General features: G+C 47.3%; 1 long non-coding RNA gene and 1 pseudogene across 1 annotated transcript; one reads left to right on the forward strand and one right to left on the reverse strand.

Moving 5' to 3' along the window:
• Window positions 1-1,142: 1,142 nt before the first annotated feature.
• Window positions 1,143-14,272, forward strand: LOC125547420 (annotated as a pseudogene).
• On the reverse strand, window positions 9,276-9,711 carry LOC125546419. Its single transcript, XR_007300634.1, has 3 exons — window positions 9,606-9,711; window positions 9,421-9,522; window positions 9,276-9,345 (listed from the first exon to the last, which is right to left on the reverse strand). It is a non-coding gene; the product is annotated as an uncharacterized LOC125546419 (long non-coding RNA).
• Window positions 14,273-14,885: the final 613 nt, after the last annotated feature.

Consider the following 14,885-nt stretch of genomic DNA (forward strand, 5'->3'; position numbering starts at 1 on the left):
CTCGATCAAATTTTGAGATAGTTTGACTCTCTAACAAAGTTGGAAGTATACTCTTTGAAGGACGGAGGGAGTAGCTCAGTTGGAAGCTAGTATACATCAGGTAGGTTGCCTCCACCAGGTCTAGGTGGGGGCTGAAGCTTGCTAGCCGACCGCCATTGTTGACTTGCAGGATGGCATTCACAACAGGTTGCATGATATGATTCCGCGTTCTCCTGATGCCCTACGGCTGTTGAGTTTCTTGTGTGCTTCCCCATTTTTCATGCTGTAATTCTGCGTGCTCACTTGTTTCCTCTCAACTTTGGCCGCCCCCTTTAATGGACCAACTTTCCGAGGTCTTCCTGCAGCACCGCGTAGGAGGTAAGTCAACATTCATGGTCATCTCCTTCACATTATATCCAGTACAGCACTGTCACATCCACATGGGCATGTCTGTTCAGAATTTTTACTACTGTCTGTTCTCTTGGTGATGGATTCACTTAGCTCGGTTGCAAGCTATCAGTGGAGACTGACGATGGCATTCCCAACCAGTCGCACGGCACAGTTCTGCATTCTCCTAATGGTAAGTTTTTTGTGAGGTTCGCCACTTTCGTGCTTTAATTCTGCATGTTCATTTGTTTCCACTCTATGTTTGGCACGAATCCCTTTTCCAAAAAAAATGTTTGGCACGAATTAGATTTTCCTCTCTTTGTGTAGAGCAAACCTTTGGAAACCCACAAAATCCACAAGGGAAATGTGCAACGTGGTTTTGTTAGGAATGGCCATAGAATGCCACTTGGACTGACTTGCTGAGGTCTTCCCGCGGCACGGCATACGAGCTCATGGTCATCTTCTTCACATTGTATTGAACACACCGCTGCCACATCCACATGGGCATGTACAGACGGTCATGATTATCTGCTTTCACATGCCATCAAAACACACCGCATCCACATCCACATGCACACGAATCATGTTCCAGTCATCCTTGGGTCACCACTGATATATATTGCACTAGGAAGGCAGCCATGAAAGTGGTACCTTGAAGAGAAGGCACTGCTGCCTGACCTGATTTTCCCTATAGTCCAGGATGTAGTGTAGACTGTAGATTGATCATGGGCATCTTGCCGATGATGTTCGCTCTGCTGGTAATCTGGTCACAAGGAATGCCAATAGCTCCGGAGTCCAGAGCTGTAACAAGCCAGCCGAGCCCTGAGGGGAACTGGGCGCAACCATCCCGTGCCAGTACCACACTTTATGGTTGCCCGTCGAGCTGCGGCAATCTGAGCTTTGCCTATCCCTTCGGCATCGGATCCAGGTGCTCCCGTGGTCCTGACTTCAACCTCACTTGCAACGACACCACTCAGCCGTCCAGGCTTTTCTTGCGCGACGGCATCACCGAGGTGATCAAATTCGGCAATCCTCTTTTTAGTTCAAACTTGATCCATGCCTCGTTCTCGCATACCATCCCCATGAAATCTGGTGTTAGTGTCTACAACTTGCCTTTCGAATTGCCTGGGAAGTCATTCTCTCTTGGGTCCATTGCTCTTAACATTACCGGCTGTGACCTGGAGGTATACTCTATCGGAAACAATGCCACCATGTTAATATGCAGCACCGTGTGCTTGGACCCAAGAATCCCAGAGATGGTGGCTATGCAGAACTGTAAAAATACCTCCGGATGCTGTCGTGTTGATGTGGACAGTGACCGCAGTTTTCAGTTCAGATTTGTCTATAACCAAAGCAAAAGCAACATTGATGCACGCCCCAACCAGACCTCTCAACTGTGGGAGAGAATCAGCATAACAAATGATTGACCGAGTGGCTTTCTGCTATCGTGGCAGATAGTTGACCAATCCAACTGTGCTGCTGGGAAGAAAAACATGGCAAAGTATGCCTGTATCAGCGAGCATGCCATGTGCATTGACAGTACAACAGGAAGCCATGGCTACAGCTGCATGTGCAGGACTGACTATACAGGTAACCCCTACATTCCAGGTGGTTGCTCCAAGCCCAACGACAGAGGTAACTCCTCTTTTCCTAATCTAGCGACCAAACGTACAACTATTAAGTATTTTGGCCATTGATACATGCTAACTTTTGGCTCATCAAATTAGGGTATAATCCAATTCAGTGCTGGGCACGTTGCACCCGTTTCTGTGGTAAGACTAGTGTGCAATTCCCATTCGGCATAGAAGAGGGTTGCTTTGCAAGTGAACAGTTCCAGCTCAACTGCGCAAATCTGACGTCATCACCTGCTCTCATGCTGGGGAATGCCCAGGTCTTCGATATATATATTGAAGAAGGGACCATTAACATCACCAATCCCAACCAACAAGGGAGATCTGTCATATCTGAAATTTTTCTCTTTCCTATTCCTTCTGGGCCATTCTCCTCTGTGCAATGGTTTGCTTCTAATCTCAGTTGTGCAGAAGCCCAACAGAGTAAGTTTGAATATGCTTGCTTGAGTATCAACAGCAAGTGTGTGGAAGTAACTGTTAAGGACAATGATTCTGTTGATAGAGGGCCTGTTTGGTTGGGAACTAAAATGGCCACGCCTAAGTTGAGGTGCTAGCCACACCCGTGGCACGCCACAGAAAGTGTGGCGGGCTAAACGAACGCCACACATTTGGCGAGAATCTTTGCTGCAGAAGCTCTTTCGCACTATGGCGAGCCAAACCTGCATGCAGAACCAAACACCAGCCTAGAAAAGTGTGGCCCGCCACAGCTTTGGCGTGGCGATATATGGCTGAGAACCAAGCGGCTCCAGAGTCTATGCTGGTTACCGCTGCAAATGCTCAGATGGGTTCCAAGGAAATCCGTACATCCAAAGTGGTTGTGAAGGTAATCCCTCCATCCTTTCCCTCTTCACGGTCACGGTCCTAACTCCACCATTGTTACTAGCTAGGAGTATTTCCAAACTCTTTAAAATAAAGTTGTACAGATGTATTAGAAGCAGTGTTTTATTGGAATACTCAAATTGCAGAAATCACCACATTGAAGCCTAGATTTGTAGAAAACACCGGTATACGAATTTGGTTCAAAAACCACTGATTCTCGGCCTAATCTTTTGCAAAAAACACTGATTGGTGGCTTAGGCCATTGTAACCTTCATTGTGACATGTGGGTCCTGCATTTGATGATGTGGCGTAACGTTTCGCGGTATACTGCATTAGATGAGGGGATTTCAAGGTTTACAAAACAGTCCCTGTAATTTTAGAGGGACACCCTTCTATCAAAAAACAAAAAGCAATCAACCCCCGAGCAGAGCAGCAACATGGCAATGGGTGATGGGTCCCGTCGCCGGAACAGGAGCAGAGGGCACAGCCGCAGTTCAATGAGCAGAGGGCACGGCCGTGGCTCGCAGACGCCGAGCAAGGGTGCCAGAGGCTGGGCCCGAGGCGCGGCGGCAACCCGACTTGGCGGCGGGGCGGACGCGAAGCCCCTGCCAAAATTAGCGGCCAGGAGGGCGCGGGCCTCCTGCAGCTCCGGCAGGTCCCCGCATCGGGTGGCTACGTAGACGAGCCCCCCGCCCCCTCCCGCCGCTCTCGGATGACCTACTCGGCGCGGAGTAGCGCGCAGTCCGGGTAGCCCAGACGGAGCAGCTGCTCCACATCCCCGGCCCGGCGTCGAGGTCACACCTCCTCTTCTATCTAGCGAACTTTGCCATGTCCAGCGTGCAGCAGAGGTCCGGGGTCCGTCTCCCTCAGCTGCCAGAGTTTCGGCGTCCGTCGTCCTCAGCTTATGGTCGAGCCACCAGAGGAAGCCGCCAGCCATCTAGCCGCAAAGTTTGCCGGATCCAGGGCTACTACTGGCAAAGGTCACCAGATCCATGACGCCGGGGACCACGGTCGATCCATGGCCGCGTTGTTAGAATCCGCCATGACCAGCCCGTGCGCGCGACAGCGAGGTCCACAACTACGGTGGATGGGCAGAAATCACATATTTGACCCGAGGTCCAAATCAAATCACAACCTGATCTTGTTCCGAAAAAATTTCACTCTGCTGACCCTTTCATGTGGCGCCTGACAGCTGGGCGTCACACACTACTATGCAGCACCTCTTTCTTGAGCGTCACACCTTGTGCCAGCGTGGCAGCCCTGGTCCAGTTGCGGCCCCACAGACAGTACTGCAGCGCCTCAGGCTTAGGCGCCACACTTGTAATGTGCAGCGCCTAGCTCTTGGGCGCTGCACAGTCTGTGTTCCACTTAGGCTGGCCCCACCCTCTCTCCCATCCCACCCCCACCCCACACACCCCACCCCACACAAACCCTTAGCCTTGCGCCCCTCCTCTCTTCCCCTCTCCCCCCCCCTCTCAAATCCTTCTCAAATCTTGCAAATCCGAAGTATTTGACCGTGGATTTCGAAGCCAACCCCTCCCTTAAGGTAATCTCTTTCGATCCCCTCGTTTTCATCCATAGGAATTGTCACATTTGCTCAAATCTTGCTACTTTGGGGAAACCCTAGTTTTGGCTTGGATTTGCAAATTTGTATTGAATCATGTTATGTTTCTTTGCTAATTTGGGTTGGTTAGGATTTCATAGTATGCTAGGGTTAGAGTTATGTGTGTTTGATGTTGGTGTTAGGGTTATGCTATGGTTAGGGTTGTGGTTATTGTTAAGTGGGGGTTAGGGTTATTAATTCATATATATGTTATGGCATATGTATTTTGTGCAAATATTTTTTGTTAAGTACTTACTTGATATATGTGTGTTTTTTATTATTGTAGGGATGGGGAGAACATGTGTTTATGTTCATCATGTGGATAAAGAGGCCTTTTTGAAAGGCAATGTTGAGCCGGACCCGGATGAGCTTGACATGGTGTTTGAGAGTAGTCCAAGCTATGCGGAGCTCTTGGACCAAGTGAGGAAGGATTTGAATTGGATGGACCCAAGTGACGTTGTTGAGTTCGTGGGAAGGCATAATGTTGGTTTTGGAATGCACATCCGTTGAAAGACAATGCGTGTGAACTCCGAGCAACGTTGGGTTGCATACAAGGAGACGGTTGCCGAATCTCTAGACAAGGCTCTTGAGTTATTTGCCTCCAAGAAGCTTGAGTCTACTTTGAATTTGGACTTGAACCGGAACCCCTCCCCGTTGGTTGCTAGCACTCCACCACCCATGAACCAAGATCAAATGAGTGAACCTCATTTCACGCAACAAGATTGGCCAACATTGAGCCCGACTCCAAACAACCAAAATGAAGGTTTTGAAGAGGAGAATGATGAGTACGAGGAGGATGACAACGAAGTTGATCTCCATGACAACAATGTGGGTGATCTCGACCAATATCATGTGCAAGAGACAATGGACCAATCCATCCCTTTTTCCCGTGCATATGCATCGGACTCGGATGACGATGGTCCCGATGAAGAAGTTGATGAGGAGGGGTTCACACCGAAGGAGGCCCAAGCATTCAAGAAGGTATTCGGGCGGGATCACAAGACACCATTGTTCAAGGATCTTAGTCTCGCGGATGAAGCCGTTGTGGATGGTGGCAAATGCATATCTCTTGGAGCTAGGCCAAGTTCTCACCGTGATTTGGAAGACGGCAAGAACGGGATATATCCCGGTTGTGAGTTTCAATCCTTCTTGGAATTGAAGATGTGGCTCGACAACTACTCGGTTACGCATTATCGTCCACATAAAGTGGCCAACTCGGACGTCAATGTGCGTTACACGGTCAAATGTGAAGTGCCAAGTTGTCCATGGATTGTGCGTGCAAGGCCATGGAAAGGAGGTCCCACTTGGCGCATAGTGAGTTGTCTACCAAATCACATGTGCCGGCACAAGAATGCGGATGGCAAGTTTGTGTACCAACAACACAGACAACTCACGTCCGAGTTCATCGCTTATAGACTTTCCAACCAAATATCCACACTTCCAACAATGAGCATCAAGAGTGTCATTGACCTTGTGAAAGCCATCTTTCATTACAAGGTGAAGTACGGCAAGGCATGGAAGGCAAAGCAAGCCGCATTCAAGATGTTGTATGGCAATTGGGAGAAAGCATACAACCGACTCCCTAGGTTGTTGTTAGCTATGGCCAGCACAAACCCAGGCATGGTTCACGTGGTTGAGCCTCATGGGCACCAAACATTGATTCACAACGGGAGGACCGTCCGAGTATTTGGCCGTGCATTTTGGGCCTTTGAGCAATGCATGAGGGCTTTTGAGCATTGTCGGCCCGTCATCGCCATTGATGGCACGTTCTTGACCGGACAATACAAGGGCACTTTATTGGTTGCAATAGCAAGTGATGCCAATAACCGGGTGTTGCCTTTGGCTTTCGCTTTGGTTGAGGTGGAGAACAATGATAACCGGGAGTGGTTCTTGCGTCAATTGAGAACAAGGGTATTACCGGCTGAAAGGGAAATTTGTGTCATATCGGATCGCCATCCAGGAATTCTCAATGCGGTGGTGGCTGACATTCCCGGACATAGAAAGTTGCACCATCGATGGTGCATGAGGCACTTTTGTGCAAACTTCTATAGGGCATGTGGTATCAAGGAGTTGGCCGATGATCTTCAAGATTGTTGTCTCGCTTTCACCAACAAGCGGTTTGCCACATTGTTCAATGCATTGCTCAGACACAAGAAACTTGACCCCGGTGGTCATGAATTTCTCACTAAGAACATTGTCGAAAGGAATATGTGGGCACGTGCTTTCGATGAAGATGGCCGGAGGTACGGTCAAATGACAAGCAATATGGCAGAATGCTTCAATAAGGTGCTCAAGGGTGTACGTGCATTACCCGTGACGGCAATAGTTCAATACACATTTGACAAGATGAATGGATACTTTTTGAAGTATTCAATGGAGACGGATAAGCAGATTGCTGGTGAGAACAAGGATAAGCACAAGTACTATTTCCCACCAAAGGTTGAAGAATGGTTGGACTTTCAATCACGAAAGGCAGACTCCGAAGAAGCTGTACTATATGACGACAACGAGTGGAAGTATGAGGTGAAAGAGCCTGGAGGAACCACAAACGATGGCCACCAACACGGAGGCCGCGCTTTCAAGGTCTCCCTAACACAGTGTGATTGCAGCTGCATGAGGCCATCGTTGCTTCATCTCCCATGCTCGCACTTGTTAAATGCAGCCCATGTTAGGAATGTGGACGTCAATCACCCTCTTACCGTGAGGGAGTCCGAGTTCTCAATCATGACGGTAAAGAATACATGGGCTCCCCGGTTTCAGCCATACTTGGACCAATCACAATGGCCGGAGTATCATGGAGTTCAACTATGGCCGGACCCGGAATTGAAGGTCGTTAGACGGGGAAGACGTAAGACAAAGCATCTTAGAGGTGACATGGACGGATGGGGCCGTGGTGGCGGTGGAGAATACGGCACCGGCCAATTCCAAGAGCCTCGTGAGCAATCCCATTGTGGGGACTGCAGTCATGGGGGACACAACACAAGAACTTGTCCCAAATCAAGAAAAAGATCAAAGAAAAATGATGCAAGCACAAGCCAAGCAAATGATAGCCAACCAAGTCAACCAAGGAGTAGCCAACCAAGTCAAACAAGCCAACGAGGCACTAGGCAACAAAGAGGTCGTGGTGGTGGTAGAGGCCGTGGTGATGGCCTAGGCCGTGGGGATGGTCTTGGCCGTGGTGAAGGCCTAGGCCGTGGTGATGGTCTAGGCCGTGGTGGTGGTGGTAGAGGCCGTGGTGAAGGCCTAGGCCGTGGTGATGGTCTTGGCCGTGGTGAAGGCCTAGGCCGTGGTGATGGTCTTGGCCGTGGTGGTGGCAGAGGCCGTGGTGGTGGTCTAGGCCGTGGTGGCGGTAGAGGCCACGGTGGCGGTAGAGGCCGTGGTGGTGGTCTAGGCCGTGGTGGTGGTAGAGGCAGTGGTGGTGATCTTGGCCTTGGCGGCGGCCGTGGTGGAGGAATGTTCACTTGGCTCAATGGACCATTGCCGTATGTGACTTACTATGATCTTGTTCTTTCGGCTCAATGCTTGTGTTGTCATTTTGCATTGTGTGACTAACTATTATATTGACATTTTCATAGGTATGGAAACAATGAAGGGGGTGGAGGACACGGAGGCGAAAGGTGAGCTCCCTTGGTGGTCGGAGGAGGGAGAAGAAGAAGAAGAAGAAGAAGAAGAGAGGAAGAAGAAGGGACAAGGACCATGACCTTTTCTATGAACCAAAATGTGTGCTACTATGTGATATGAGACGTAAATGACTATGCCTTTTTGGCTAAATGTTTGTGTATGACTATGTGATTGGACAACTCTATTGCTATGTGTGTATGAGTATGTGATTTGGACTACTACATGTGATTTGGATATGACTATGTGCCATCTATGTGAATCACAAAACATAATAATCACTTTGTATATGAAAACAGCAGATAGTGCAGCGCCTGACGCCTGGGCGCTGCACAGTATAGAGCAGCGCCTATCCCTTGGGCGTTGCACACTCACTTAGCATTTTTTTGGGCAGAAAACATACTGGAAGCTTCTGTTGCTCTCTGGACTGGGATGTCCAGTGAAGCAGCGCCTATGGGACGGGCGCTGCACTGTGAGGTGCAGCGCCTAGGCTTTGGGCGCTGCATAGTACAGTGCAGCGCCTGACTGTCAGGCGCTGCAGTGTTGTTAACTGCCAAACTGCAGAAACAGATTCCATTTTGGAAAATATAAATATTGAACAATTCAACTGAACAAAGACAACATCATTTAGGACAAATACTGAACAAAGACAACTAATAATTTGAACATCACATCATTTAGGACAACACAAATACCACAATAGTAAGAGTTCACCAACATATAACATAACCCAACAAGTTCATCAACCTAATGAAACGGCTACAAGAGAGCACTTCCATAGTAACAAACACTAATGCCTTCCGCGCGTGTTCCTGGTGCCACGCCTACAGGCAATCTTCTTCTTCCTGGATGGACGAGCCTCCTCTTCCTGTACTTCCTCCTCCGCCTCATGATCCAAGCTAGCCATCCGTGAGGTCCCTACGACCACCTTTGGGTTGCCTCTGTTGTCAAAGTCGTTGGGCGTGTACCGGCGTCTGGGCTGCCTAGGCTTGAACACATATGGGGACCGAAGTTGAGCGTCCGCCAAAGTCATGTCATCATCAAGCTCATCGCCCTATCACACAATCAAACAATATGGTGAAGACCGACGTCGTAATCAAGTGAGAATCACATATAAAGGATTAGTCATACCTCTTGGGTGACCGCACCCTCATCATCCTGATAAGCATATGAGGAACTCACATCGTCCCTCTGATGGTGAGATGAGGGGTCTGATGGTGTACCCGACCTAGAGGCAGATGGTTCGTCAATTTCGGGATCACGGCAACCGAGAAGATTCGATAACCGCCTTAACTTCCTGGCCTGACGCTGTAAAATGAACAAGTGTGGAAGATATGAAACTCCCCAACATAGACTACCTCTCATAGTGAATGCGATTTGTACCTTGAGGAATGCTCGTAGTGGACCATCATCATTGCCTTTTCCAACCGGTGTTTCCTCCAGAATAGACTGGCTCTCATCAGCTGCTTTCTTGATCTCGGTGCGCTGCGGATGAGAAAGAATGAACACGTTAGCCATTCAAACATGTGTAATACGGCCAACGGGAAAGTAAAGAAGAAACATTTTACCACATAGTTAATCACCGGAACAGCAGGGACTCCGTGCCCTACCCTGACATCTCTGTTGTACTTCCCCTTTGATAGATCCTCAAAGTTTACGGGTTCTTCAAGAATATCCTCACTATATGCCGGCGGGCATATCTCAACTCGAGTATTTTCAAGAAGCCATCGTATGTAGTTATCAAAAGCAAGTGGACTATGCTCACTAAGCTTGGCGCGTGCACTGCTACGAGCTTCCTCCACACAAAGCTGGAAGCGGGTAACATACGAAGCATGATGCTTGTCCCAATCCTTTATCTTCCGCTGCCTTCTCCTGTCCAACCTGCATGGTACAAAACCAAACATTAGCAAAATCAAGGAGTGACGATGCTTAGTCAATACGGTTCATGCTATCTTACCTATGAAGTGCTTTGTCCGTATCCACCCATTCTGGCGGGTGAGGCTGGAACAGACCAAACTGACGACACACGCGATGTGGCAAATGAAACTCAACAGCCCAGTTGCATATCAGTGGGCACCGCATACGCCAGAGATCCCTATCCCGCAAGCACATCGGGTTGATGGTAAACTCCGGGGTGTACCCAAGTCTGTCATTGGCGCCATATGCCTGCCATTCCACCTATGAAATAGGGCAACAATGCAAAATTGGTGAATTTTTTTCAGGCAAACATGAGAAATGACTGAAGTAATGACCTCGTTACCTGCTCAGGCGTAATCGTGTCCAACTCGGCAACGTACTTCTGGTACATGAGATTGACATCGTTCGTCATCTCGGAAACCACATCCCACTTGTAAGCCCAAGTGGGGCGCCGTAATTCGTCATCTTCATCTTCATACCAAGGATTAAACCTGACGCTCTTCGGGCGTCCAACAGGCAGACACTCCCAGCTCCATACAGAAAGTAGAAGCATATTACCACCAATGCCTGCACTATCTGTGATCCTGCAACACGCATCGTCCAGCTGCATATGAAAGAAAAACAATGTTAACTTGACAGCAAGCTTGCATTGCTAATGAAGAAATGAGTTGATCACAAAACAGACCAACTACCTGTCGGTACAAGTAGGCAAGAGTCGCTGAACCCCAGCTCCATTTGCTATCGAGGACGGTCAACGCCTTCAACCACATCCATGGAGCGTTCTTGCCAGTGGAGTCAGGAAACAAAGTCCTCGACACAACATACCGCATGTAGACACGAGCATGTGTCTGGATCACGTCATCAGTGGCATCCGGAGGGCACGTCGCAAAGTGAGTTTGAATCCACGTGAAAGCAGCTCCGGCTGCTTTCCTTTCCTTCTTCTTCTTCTCTTCTCCCTCCTCTACATCAGCCTCAGCCTCGGTAGGAGCCATACCGATAAGAGCAATCATCTGCTCGCGCCACCCATCAGAATCGGTGCTCATACAGAGAGGCATCCCGTCGATAGCAAGACCGGTGATCAACGAGACATCCTCGAGCGTCACAGTCATCTCCCCAGTCCGAAGATGGAAACTATGCGTCTCAGGCCTCCACCGATCAGCAAGAGCGGACACCAGTGGAGCGTTCAGATTCGGCGTGGACCGGCTGACCAACTGAATCCACGGGAGTAGTCCTGCCTGCTTGATGTACAGTGTGTACCGCTCATCATAAGGCATGGCAGGACCAGAGACCCCGTGATACCGAATCTTCAAAGGTTCAAGCTTCTGCAAAAAACAAGTAATGACAAATCTTAGGGCATGTAAATTTCAACTTAAGGCAAAATATTTAGATTACTCGTTATTACCATCTCCTTCTCACGCATCATGTAGGCCCGGTGTTTCGTGTCGTAGACATCGTCGAGAAGCCAAACCATCCTTACAAATTTCAAACAATAAACATATATGAGTTCATCTCAAATATCGGTAAACACTCAACATTTCATATGTGTTCATCTAAACATCTCATATGTATTCATCTACAAGAATCTCAACATCTCCTTCTCACACAATGAATAAATGATTGTAAATTCTCATATATATCTAGTATGTCATATGTGTTCAAGTAAATCAACATCTCATATTTCAAATAAACTCAACATTTAATATATATCTAAAAAAATTCAACATCTCACATATAGCTACAACACTCAACATCTCATAATTATCTACAAAACTAGGCATCTCATATATATCTAAAAAAATTACAATCTAGGTTTCACTAACAAGAATCATATAGTGTGGGGGGGGGGGTCAAAGGTTCCACCTAATCTTGGGCAAACAAAGATCCAAACCAAGCAAATCAAAGGTTCCACCTAATCTTGGGCAAATCCCTAAAATTGCAACGCATTTACGGAGGAAAAGAAAGGGAACGGAGGAGTTTACCTAGTAGGAGGGACTGGAGATCGAATCCGGGCCTCAAAACTTCAGATCTGAGAGGGGTGTGGGGGGGATCCGAAGGGAGCGCCACTGCCACCGCTCTCTGTAAACAGAGCAACTGCTCAGAGGGGGAAGAACTGCTGGGAGGGGCTGGCCCGATGCGGCTTAAGTCAATGTGCAACGCCTATGGCTTGGGCGCTGCACATTACACAGTGTGGCGCCTATCCCTTGGGCGCTGCACTGCTGTCTGTGGGGCCGCAACCCAACCAGGGCTGCCACGCTGGCAGGAGGTGCGACGCCTAAGGCAGAGGCGCTGCATAGTGGTGTGTGGCGCCTAACTGTCGGGCGCCACACGAAAGGGTCAGCAGAGTGAAATTTTTTCGAGAGCAGGTCATTTTGTGATTTGATTTCGCCCTCAGGTCAAATATATGATTTCTACCCCGTGGATGGGTAGGAAGGAGGTATTTTTTTGAAAAATGACCAGTCTAATGTCTCTGTTACGCCACGTCATCAAATGCGGGCCCACGTGTCATAATGACGGTTAAAATGGCCTAAGCCATCAATTAGTATTTTTTTTGCAAAAGATTAGGCTGAGAATCAGTGGTTTTTGTCCCAAATTCGTAAACTGGTGTTTTCTGCAAACCTAGGCAGTAATGTTATTGTTAGACAATGATTTTTTTTGTTGCTATTTCTAGTTTGTTTTATTATTTGTGTATGTTTCATTTAATTGGCTGGTGTACGGCTTCATGTCATTTAATTGGCTGGTGGTTTTCTGCAATTCACACGAATATATTGCATGTTATTGGTAGACAGTGATTTTTTGGTGCTATTTCTAGTTTGTTTTATTATTCGTGTATGTTTCATTTAATTGGCTGGTGTACGGCTTCATGTTAACTGAATGATGATGTAACTTCCATATATTATTGTTAATTTCAAATATCAATGAATGCGACATTCAACCCAACATTTGTGAAGAGTTCTGCATTAACACATTAGGAAGCTTCCACTGTGGCAGGACAAAACAACGGCCTCTATTCTATGGTAAGACTATATTATTGTTACATTTTTTTAATGATAGACAAGGTAGAAGAGAAACTTAAAACAGCTTAATGCCTGCAGGTATAATTATTGGGTTATGCTGTGGTTGTGGCATTATACTTCTGAGCTTTAGTGCAGCACTTGTCATTCATAGTTGGAAAAGAAATGTTCAAAAGGAACTACGGAAGATTTATTTCCGGAAGAACCAAGGTCTTCTCCTAGAAACATTGATATCATCTGATGAAACCGCAAATGAGGATACTAAAATTTTCTTGCTAGAAGAGCTGGAGAAGGCAACAAACAACTTTGATCCTACACGTTTCATCGGCCGTGGGGGCCATGGCATGGTTTACAAAGGCATATTATCTGATCAGCATGTCGTTGCAATAAAAAAGTCTAAGACCATTGTGCAGTGTGAGATCAGTCAATTCATCAATGAAGTCGCAGTCCTCTCTCAGATAAATCACAGAAATATCGTGAAGCTCTTTGGATGTTGTCTCGAAACCGAGGTTCCACTGTTGGTGTATGACTATGTATCCAGTGGCTCACTGTCTCAGGTTATTCATGCCGATTCAAGCATTGGCCTTTCTTTGTCTTGGGGTGATTACTTAAGGATTGCCGTAGAAACAGCAGGGGCTCTATCTTATCTCCACTCTTCAGCTTCAATATCAATCTTCCATCGTGACGTGAAGTCCTCAAATATACTCTTGGATGTGAACTACACAGCTAAAGTTTCTGATTTTGGCGCTTCCAGATTGGTTCCAATCGATCAAACACACATTGTCACGAATGTGCAAGGTACATTTGGGTACTTAGATCCAGAGTATTTCCATACCAGACAGCTGAATGGGAAGAGCGATGTGTACAGTTTTGGTGTGGTACTAGTGGAGTTGCTCCTTAGAATGAAGCCTGTCTTTACAAGTGAATCAGGCACAATCATGGGCTTGTCAAGCTATTTTCTCCAGGAATTCAATGAGGGAAGAATAACAAGTATTGTTAATTCCTAGGTCCTTGAGGAAGCAACCGAGGAAGAGATCAACAGTGTCGCCTCTCTTGCAGAGCGGTGCTTGAGGCTACACGGTGAAGAAAGACCAACCATGAAACAGGTGGAGACGGAACTGCAGACTCTACGGACAAAACGGATGAACTCATCTCAGCCTGATCCGAGAAATGGAGAACAGATGCAAGCAAGGCCGTTGACTCGAAGGAGTAGATCTTCTCGGCAATCGTCCGTATGGCCAGGAGGTAGCCAACGACGCTATAGCTTGGAAGCAGAGTTCTTGTCATCTGCTAGCCTACCACGCTAGATGAGGCTATTGAGCTTATTAATAATGGATAATTTATTTCCCTCTTTTGTGAACTGTTCCTAGAACCTGTATTACAGGCTAGTTAGGTTGGTACTGTAATAAGTCATGATTTCAGGCATCATGATTTTATCAGTTTCTCGGTTGGAATTATGCTTGCTGATATATGTACGACTAAATTTTGTTACCCTGAGATGATTAGAAGAGATGTAGTGGATTATATTAGCAATGATTTTGGCACTCATGCTGTCTTGTCGTTGCCGCCATTAGCACATTGCTGTGTTTTCTCGGCGTTTCTTTTAGTACAAATATATGGTTCAAGTTTTTTCTCTCGGCGCAAATATGACAGGCATTCAGATACATGTTCGGGAAACAGAAGGAGAATGCACTATATATATCCAACTCTAAAATTCGTTGGGGTCCATCACACCGCTGCTGTCCTTATCCAAGCTGTACCTCCAGTGTCAAACAGCAAAGGCATCGAAAGAATTGAGTGCGTGTTTTGTATGCTGAAATCGAGGATGTCAAAACAATCTCAGGCATTGGGTTCTCTCCCATGAACCACAAGCCAAATGATACGATGTGACTTGTTCATTGCTATAATGACAGGAAATTC

Source organism: Triticum urartu, chromosome 3 (assembly GCF_003073215.2).
Source record: "Triticum urartu cultivar G1812 chromosome 3, Tu2.1, whole genome shotgun sequence".
Classification (NCBI taxonomy): Eukaryota; Viridiplantae; Streptophyta; class Magnoliopsida; order Poales; family Poaceae; genus Triticum; species Triticum urartu.